Here is a 10,000-nt window from a genome sequence, read left to right on the forward strand (position 1 = left end):
GTGTCCAAAATGACATTACTGGAGAGAAGAATGAAATCTTATTGGGGTTTCCCACGACATCATTGATTTGTGATAAGAAATGTCTTGTAAGTTTGGTTTATTGATATAAGGGCTTATCCGGGGAAGAGAAGAAAAAAAACGTTGATAGTTGACCCCAGTGGTTAAATCCATTGCAGAATTTGAAGATTTGTAACCCCGGAAAAAAAGTTCAATGTGGAATACCAATTTGAGAAAGATCTTATTTTCAAATACCTTGTAGTGCAGATGACCCAAATCGCCTAAATTGGAGCTTGCGTCTCGGCTTCTGAAGTCCTCTAGTGTCGGTTCGTGAGTTAATGGAACGGAATGATTCGGTCCTTTTGAACACAATGTTCTGTAATACAACAAATAAAATTGCCAATCATATTTCGAGATTAGGTTCAGAAATTCCTATTGGCTCTATGACTGGGTCGGTTCAAAGCGGGCGTCACTCCTTTGCTCAAGCTTCGTTTCAGCACTGGAATGAGGAAGCTAAAAACAACATAAAATGATGTTACAGCATGTCTCAGTTGATTCATGCTGACATCTAAGTGCTTACTGCATACAAAGTGAAAGAGCCTTTGGAATTCTGCTAACAATAGCATAAGAAAATGGGGAAGCGTTGCCGGTGTTTAGTCGAAATGGAATAAAACTCCGATTCTCTTATTGTTTGCATATTTGCATCGCTTAACCGTTTTCAAGCACAAGCATTTGGTGTCATCTAAGTGTTTTGAGAAGTTAAAAATACAGATACAACCTGAAATGTGTCAGTATATTATTTTACGTGCCCTCTATTCCCCTGATCAAAGAATACAAACGGTTAACTACTCTCCGAACTCTGCAAACCCCACACATCCGTTTTGCAATATGCTTAATTTCTGTTCCTTTAGCCAGTGTTCAATAGGGAGTTTAAGAAACCACGACGGGTACGGCGACCAAAATGTCACTTCAAAATATAAGTTTGAGCTATTTTAAGTATTTCATGATTATTACATCTTGTTTATATTACTCAATATGGGCGAAGTGTCCTAACAATGGATTGGTTCGGACGGAATTGAAGTAAGGAGTGAGGCTGAAAGATTCACTGTAGTTTGTCCACGTTGTCGTCAAAACCTTAAATTTGGTCATTTCACGTAGTAGTTTTAACGAGTACGCGAGAGAATTGTTAAAAAATGTGTACCGCACGTGCAGCACGATCATTTTGGTTCTTTTAACCAATAATATTACTGCTTTTTGGCGTTGTCGTTGCCGTAGCCGTCGTCGTTTCTTAAACTCCCTAATATTTAACTGAGTGCTTTAATCAGAGGTAGTGGTAATGTTTGACTATTGTGTGGCCTTGCGTGGACAAAAATATAGATGTTGTCATGCGATCGGTCGCGTCGATCTTTCAAGACCCAAACTAAACGACGTTTTGAATCATTCCCCCATCTTTTTTTCTTTTTTTTTTTTTAATGGTTTTAGCCGTTGCAGAGTATTTTTTTTCCTATTCTGAGATCAGGGAAAAAACATACCTGTGATAGAATCTTTAAGGCGTTATAATATTTTGTTCGTCAATTTCCAGAGCTAGACATGACACACTTATCAGGGGCAGACCGAAACAAATAAGCTGTAAGTTATAATGCGGGGGCCCCGAATTATTATGTACATGCACGAGAATAAGAGTATTGCTCGCATTGTGTGGCTAATCTATTCATCGAGCAAAATCAATAAAGGAAATGCAAGCACCGGATTAGGGATTGAGTTAATAATACACAATGATGCGGGACGCAAGGCCTTCTATCCTTTCTCGAATGAGTATGTTTAGTCGATTTCATTAAAAAAAACCGTAATGTCCTTTTTTCATATCCATTCAACTACGAGGGAACTTGGACCTGAAGCGAAGTGATGTGATTCGATTGTCAACGAAGAGAAGAGTCTAGTGTTTATGCACTACAGTTCAAACTGACGATTCCGTTGAATGGATAGGACTTTAAAAATATAAACCTTTTTTCGAGTCCCAGCGATGCAAATTGCCATGAACAGATCGTTAAAAGACGTCACAAAGTTGAAAGTGAAAGTGACAACTGTTCCTCGAAAGGACTTGGGTTACTGACGCCAACAACAATCAGTTTTAAACTTTATGCAAAGAAAGTCGCCGCCCTTGTCAACCAGTTGATTAGTAAAATAGACTTTGTCCTCTCCTAAAGCAGACAAAAGTCAGTAAAATTAGTTGAAATTGGTTTTCTGTGCTTTCTGATCGTTTTATTTCCTTTTAAAAGCAAATTTGTTTAACATAGCACAGACTAATCTGTTTGGATTCCCAGGTACCTTTGAATCTTCCTTGTATTACACAACCTTCGGAAATCTCGTATCATTTTAGAACGGAGTTCTAGATGAGCTACATGTATTTAGGACTTCAAAAGACTTGCTTGCCCAGCAAAGAAGAGAAAAAATTTCACTAGCATTTGAGCTGAAATTTTTCCAACGAAAACTCGAGTCATTCTTCACAATGAAACCAAATTTTCTTGACATTTTGAACAGACTTTCTACCGAAACAAATTGTTCGGTGCCTGTGATAATATATGTTAATATTTCAGTCGCCATCCCGATTTGGAAACAAAATTGGTCGGAGAAATCAGTACGTAATGAAGATAAAACGTTTTGCCAATATGAGGACTCTGGTCACCCACTTCAAATTGCGGGCCCACAACACTTCAGTCACCATTTCCGGTGCCCCAGAACTCGGTTAAAGCAATATTTTTCCATCGGACATAAAATGGGCAATATAATGCTATTTTCCGCAGAAAAGTAAGCTATGTTTCTTAGAATTTCATTTTCTATGATTATTTATATATGACTTGCTCTTCGCAACATATTATCGTGTGGAAACGGAATAGAAATCGTTGTTGAACCATCTTCTCTTGGAGTGGCAGCGAGGAGTACCGCAATTATTGAATTGTTATTCCTCGAAGACCAGAGGGCGTTTAACGGCTAGAATGATCAGAATTAATGTATTATCATTTCTGAAAGTAGAGAAAAAATTTCTTGGACTACATTATAAGAAATCACTAAAAGCGAATTCACCCTCGGATCGATGATGTCTTCCGCTCGTGCCGACAGCACTAAACAGTCACAGGCTAGGCGAACATTTGGATACGGGATCTCTATTACAATATGTAAAAGCGTTTATGTCTTGTTTTTTATTTCATTTTGTGACCGATAATTAAGCTGCGTTTTGTGGAACTAAGGAACCTTGTGTGTGACATATTCTGATATTTGATCTGGAAAGTAAAAACTGTAGAGGTCAATTTGTGTTTAATTTGAAACAGGAAGAAGATTTTGTTTGTTGGATTCAACACCCGTTTGAGGTAAACTTGAAAACGAGCAAATTCTATGAACGTAGAATAAGGGCCTGTCTATATGGTCTCGGTTACCTGAGACAGCCCTCCTTCCCTAGGCACACCCAGCGTCTATATGAGAATTGCGTGACCGAGAAAAAAGTGACCGTACTTAATTAAGCATATATTTTGAGACACCTCCTCAAAAAATAAGTATCATCATTTGCCCTTCTTTCTTTCTAGTTCTTTCTTTATTAAGTATATTTGCTTTTTCCCTTTCAGAAAGTGGACTGACAATCTTAATGGCGCAGTAATACGTAGTTTAAATAATAGGCTTTTTCTGAATCGAGAGTTTCCGTGGACAGCGGTGAGAATTTTTGAGGGAAAAACCTTTTCATTCGAAAGCAAACGCAAAATGCTTAACCCCCAAGTTGTCGATTCTTTCATTTTTATTTTATGCGTGTGTATTTAAGATTTTGCTGTCTCGTCTCGGGTAGACGAGCCAAACTGTTTACATGCGAAAAAGTTATCTCGCCTGCCAGGGTTCCCCGAGTTGTCTCGCCGTCACGAGTTGTCTCGCCCACCTCATGTAAACGGTTGATAGAATTGTCTAAATAAATGAGTGGAAAAAGATCTCGTCCAGAGTAACTCGGGGGGCCTGTTGTCTCGGGCTGTTGTCAGCTACTTACAATGGCAATAAGTAGAGGCTTTTTATTTGAATTTCTTTTCATATGATTATTTTCGTAAGCCTTTTATCGGGATTCCCATACAAATCCTAATACAGTGGAGCCCCCATTTAGCGGCCACTCTCTATTAGGAGGACAGTTATCAAAGTCCCGAAATAATTTGTGAATAATATTGTAAATCAAACCTCTATTAAGCGGCCACCCCTATAAACCTCAATTATGAAGCGCCCACGGCCAAGTTTTGGCTGTCACGATGAGAGTTCTGCTATTGTTTTCACGTCTATTAAGCGGCCACCAAGAGTTTAATTCACTTAGTTTGGTTTTCAGCGACAGGATTCCTTGTAATTTTTTTTTTCTTCAACCCAGTAACAAAAGATTTTGCCTCCTTTTCCGGCTATGAATCAACTTAGTTTACGCCATATAGTTTAGATTGTTCATGTTAAGTTGAGAGAACCTCATCTCAACATTTTGAGGAGTATTTGTTTGTTCTGACAGTACTGTATTTTTGTATATTAGAGCTGTCTCTTGTGCAAAAGTTGTCACAAACTCTAAAGGTGTTTGTTTCAGAATAAGGTGACGTTTCTACTAAAAAGATTGTGCTAAGTTCTGAAGAACCTTTTTTTGTTGTTTAAGCGGCCAACCGCCATTAAGCAGTCACTAGCCGTTACCCCGAGGGTGGCCGCTAAAAAGAAGTTTCACTGTAACACTGCAAATGTTACATCCACCGCCACGTCCCAGGGGTTTGGGGGGGGCGGGGGGAGTGTGTGGTTTCAATTGACAAATGAATTACTCCGTCGTTAACTGTCAGGACCGTAGGCAGTATGAGGCAAACCGAGGCAATTGTCTCTGTCATTTTTTTGGTGATTTTTTTTTTAAATTAAGCGTGATTCCGGTGTTGTCTTTAAGATGCGCTCAACATCAACACCTAAAATAGCTGCGAAGATAATTTAACCATGGACATTGCCTCAGTCATATTGACTGACGCAATGACTGTGTTTTGAAATCACAACTGAATCTTCTCCTTGTTGCCGGTCATAAAACCATAAAATTCACCTGGAAAATCATACTGAGCTTTAATCGGTTGAACGTAAATTCCCTCGAAAATTGCTTATATTTCCGCTGAAATTTGAATTCGTGGCTGGTTAATATGTTATACCGCAAAATGTTCCAGTACCTTAAATGGGGCGTAACCTTAAATATTTTTTTTTTTTTTTTTTTTTTTTGAGAGGGAACGGTAGGTGGTTCTCACGTTACGTCATCGTCACCATGTTGGTGGACGAAAACAAAAGGCCCATGGATTACATTACATACATACGCTATGATTCTCGTTCCCAGATCCCATCGTTTGTCTGAGCCGGCAGATCCTTGGCAAGAGAACGCAGGGTTCTGCTGGAGACATAAAATTTTCAGTCCCAGTTTTCTAGGAATTCTGGAATTCATATATGAGACCTTGATAGTGCTAAACATGGCTGCGCTTAGAAGTATAACATTCTAGAAATCTTCTTTTCCTCGTGCGGAGACCCCGCCACCCGGGAGAAACGATGGGATCTGGGAACGAAAATGGAGGCTCATTAGCTCCTTCTGTTTGTCCACAAGCAATTGTACGTTGCAGTATTGTGTTTCAAACCACCTATAGTGCTAATTTTCCAATCATGAATTAAAATTGTTTCATACGAACAGCACAGTAATCATTTCAACTGTATAGTCTTGTTTTAACTCATGTGACCGGCCGCCATGTTTTTGTGAACTGACGGTAATGACGTCAAGTGAACACCGAAAATAGCGTTAAGTCTAAAGAGAACTGATGAAAGAGGTGTCTCCAGCTTTCTACGCTTCCACTTACTTATCATTCGAAAATTGACCTGGCTTTGTCTTTTTTGTGTTTAGTTTTATCGGAGACTTTCTACGACTTCATAGCATTTTTTATTCGAGGCAGTGTATAGCGAGACTCATCGTTACGTCATCTAGCTATTGTCATTAATGTGCCAGCTAGAGATCTTAGGGGTATTAAATGGTCTTTTCAAGCATTTTGCGAGCATGCTAGCGCTGTGTTTTATTTCGCGAGCACGAGCAATAAACGAATTTATCTTGAGAACAGCGAGCACTGTAGAAGAATTCAACTGGCGAGCAGCGAGCTCTTGGAGTTCTACTTCGAGCTACTTGGTAAATTTTCTGCTACGCTGCTTTTTATTGAATGTTAATTCGCTCAGTTCCAAAAATCAACTGCAAGATTTTAGCTCATAAAAATTCGTTAAGATTGCGTAAACAACTCGCCTCTTCCACAGAGGATTACGTCACCTCATGAGAACTTCAGGAAATGAAGCAACAGGAACTCCTGAAACTTCCAGGTCGAAAGCTAAGGGGTTGAGTACCATGAAGTAAAACACTATTTCTGTACCAAAACATCGGCGAAGAACGATTTAATGCCTGGTCAAACTCTTGCAACATTTTAACGCAACATCGCAAAACATGTTGCATACGTTTGGCCACTGCCTGTTGCGATATGCTGCGATATGTTGCAACATTGAATTGGATGATGTTGGGTCAAATTTGAAAACGATCAAATTTTTTGTCCAACATTTTGGATGCTGCATGATGTTGTACTAATTTGGCCAGTTGGCCACGTTCACTCAAATTGTTGCTCTAGGGCATGCGCGCTAGGTCCACTTGTTGCGCGCCAGGGGCCTGAACACAGAAACATCGACATGTTGCGTTGAAAATGTTGAAAATGTTGCGTGCGTTTGGCCAGCCCGTTTAACACATGTCGCAACCGTATGCAACAATGTTGCAAGATGTTGCGTTGAAATGGTGCGAGCGTTTGGCCAGGCCTTTACGAACTTTCGAGCAATCGAACAAATTTCAACGAGAATTCAAGCGTGCGAGCAATAGACCATTTTACAGTTGTAGCTAAGTTTCCTGGCCTAAGAATATAAGCGAGGCTGCCGGTGACTCTGTTTTGATAAAAACCTTCGTGCTTTTGTAACGTTAATATGAAGTAATTAGAATTACAACAAGACAACTTACATGATAAAAGCAGTGGGGTCTGTATCAATACAAGGTCACCGGCAGCCTCGCAGCCATCCATAGGCTAGGTCGCTGAGCAAACAACTGTAAAATGGCCTATTGCAAAACAATTGCGAGCACGAGAAAATCAAGCACTAGTCCAAAATTTGCGAGAAAATCGAGCAATGGCAAAATCCTGCAAGCACTTGAAAATTTGAAGGGACCATTCGTTACCCATTTGGCTGTCGAAACAAAGATTCTTTTGTTCTGTGGTTGGCAAAATTTAAACATCAAAAGAAATCTTCATAAACAGTGAATATCACTATAGCTTGCCCGCAGCCGGACATGTAACGCGAAACCTACAATTGTAGGTCAAAAACTTGATATAGTCCGTCTTTGCAATGGCGCCCAAAAGCTTGTTCTCATATCCCGCAGTTTTTCAGGGATTTCTGTACTTCCTGTATGATTGGCTAGATTCTTACGCACTGTGTGATTAAACATTTTCTCACTCAACAAATCACGCAATCTTTTTACTCTCCGAAACCCACAACAGAGAGGTGGGAAAGGGCGTTCAAAGCCTTAAAAGATCAGTTTTAAATTGATTGTCTCGTATCTAAGCAGAAAAACTCGCCGCGGGAATTTCTTGTATGTAGAAATACATTTGTTACAGTGAAAATCCGAAAACTGCGAAAACTATAAATATCATTAATTAGAAATTATTAGACATGTTATTGTTTTTCAAGTAAAAAGCCGATTACGCGCGGGAAATTAAACCGCAACCAGTAGCGGTAATTAGTTTGTGGTTTCATGTCGCTTCTGATTGGTTGCTGCACGATGTTAAATGCTGGAAGGTTTTTTGTGGCATTTTTCATCCAAATGAACGCCCAATAATAAAGCTTTTTAACGACTTTTAAGTGGACTATTTTTTTGTAATTTAATATTCTCTGTCAAAAATTTAATTTGCATAAGAAGCTTAGTAAACATCGGCACGCGCAGAAAAAATTCAGTCGCTGATTTACCTCTTCATCGAGTTCTCGTTAATATTTTATAAATGTGGTGTTATGAACAACACTGAAACCAAACGACAAATTCTCTGGTAACTTTTTCTAGTTGTAAACCAGAGACGGAATCGAACACCTTGAGAAGTCTTTGTTTACAATTTTCCGGCTATTTATAATTATATTTATTTGTACTCAACTCTGCACAGTCTTCAGGTAAAAAACAATTTGAAATTTGACTAATACTCGTCAGTGAAGAATAGGCCATTTTACAAATGTGTGCTCGGTGACCTGGCCTAATAATGGCTGCGAGGCTGCCGGTGACCTTTTATTGATACAGACCTCACTGCTTTTATCATGTAAATTGGGTCATTGTAATTCTAATTACTCTACATTAACATTAGAAAGGCACAAAGGTTTGTATCAAAGCAGGGTCACCGGCAGCCTTGCTTCCATTCTTAGACCAGGTAACTTACCTACAACTGTAAAATGGTCTATTATTTGAAAGAAAGCTTGTTGTCCACTTTTTGCTTCATTATCATTGAAAGAAATGGTTCTTCAGTGAAGGGATTGATCAACAGTATTCCAGATAAGAGTCCGATCTCGGGTCAATAACCCGACAAAGAAGGCTTCCCGATCCGACAGATGAAATATAAATATTAAGTTGAATATTACAACAAAAAAACGAAAGACGTAGATTTCTTGGCTAAAAAGTACGTTGTTTTAACTCTGGCACACGGTGATCACCAAAGTCAGAGATGAATATTATAACCAAAATTTCCAGCTGTACAAAGAAAATCTGAAAGAAACATGGAAGCTTATTGGTACAATCATTAAAAGGAAAGCTAAAGTTAAATCAAACTACCCTTCTAGGATCATAAGAAATAGTGAGGTCTATACTAATGAACTCGATATTGCTAACCAATTTAATCAGCACTTCATTACAATTGGCCCTACCCTTGCTAGTGCAATTAATCCTACCTACGATGACCCCACCAAATACATACCGTAATAGCCCCGCATAGAGTTTTTACGTATCAGCTGTCACTGAAGAATATGAGGCTCAGTTATACTCAAATCTAAGTGAAAGAAAGGCTTCATTGGATATTCCTAACAAGTTAATAAAACTTGCTAGCCATGAATTATCTAAACCTTTCTCATATATTTACAGTCAGTCAACCATACAAGCTATTTTGCCTAATGCATGTACTTAAAGTTTCAAGAGTAACTCCAACATTCAAATCATTAACACTTACAACAACTGTCCACTCCTATAACACGAGAAATTCCGCCAAGCTTAATTTTTACTGACCACAAGTTAGAAATAACATAGGCAAATTTACGTTTAAGTACTCTGCTTCTGTCATGTGGGAAACTGTCCCCTTGGCACTAAAAAAAGCAAAAACATTTGACAAGTTTAAGAAACTTTATAAGGCCCACCTGATCTCTTGTCAATCAAATAATATATGTTCTGTTTAATGGTCAAATGTATAGTACGTAACTATCTAATAATAATGATAGAGTTAAAAATAATAATAATAATGTCTGCTATATTTTTGTCTTCGTTGTCGCTGCTGTTGTTGCTGCCGATGGTGATGTGTTGTTCTTTTCTTTTTGTTTGTTGTTGTTGTTGTTTGTTTGTTTGCGTTTGTTTTGTTTTGTTTTTTTTTTTTTCCCCTTTTTTGCTAAGCTCAATGTCATTTCTTCGTTTGCTTAAAAGTAGGTGGTGGTCAACTAGAAAGCCCTCGCTACTTTGACCACCATAAACATTTATATCCCGTACTGTAACTATTTTATCTTGTAATCATGTGTTGTGACTATAGTTTTCTTTCTATGTTAATTTTATGTAAATAGTGTGAAGTAAATGAACCATGTGGTTGCCAAGCACGTGATTACTTTATTCCTTCTGACAAAACATCGTGCCCTTCCCCAGGAATTTTAGTGTTTTTACTATCGATTGTCACTAATCGTTCGCTTA

At 38.5% G+C, this 10,000-nt stretch overlaps 1 protein-coding gene across 2 annotated transcripts in view; it reads right to left on the reverse strand.

The window, feature by feature from the left end:
• Positions 1–10,000, reverse strand: part of LOC138057451 (tyrosinase-like) — a 37,013-nt gene that overhangs the window by 14,239 nt on the left and 12,774 nt on the right. For both annotated transcript variants that reach the window (XM_068903472.1, XM_068903471.1), the window contains exons 2-3: positions 9,279–9,411; positions 253–373 (exon numbers count right to left, since the gene is read on the reverse strand). The gene's annotated coding sequence lies outside the window, so the exon portion shown is untranslated. The remainder of the gene's footprint in view (positions 1–252; positions 374–9,278; positions 9,412–10,000) is intronic.

This window comes from Montipora capricornis, chromosome 7 (genome assembly GCF_036669925.1).
Source record: "Montipora capricornis isolate CH-2021 chromosome 7, ASM3666992v2, whole genome shotgun sequence".
Taxonomy (NCBI): Eukaryota; Metazoa; Cnidaria; class Anthozoa; order Scleractinia; family Acroporidae; genus Montipora; species Montipora capricornis.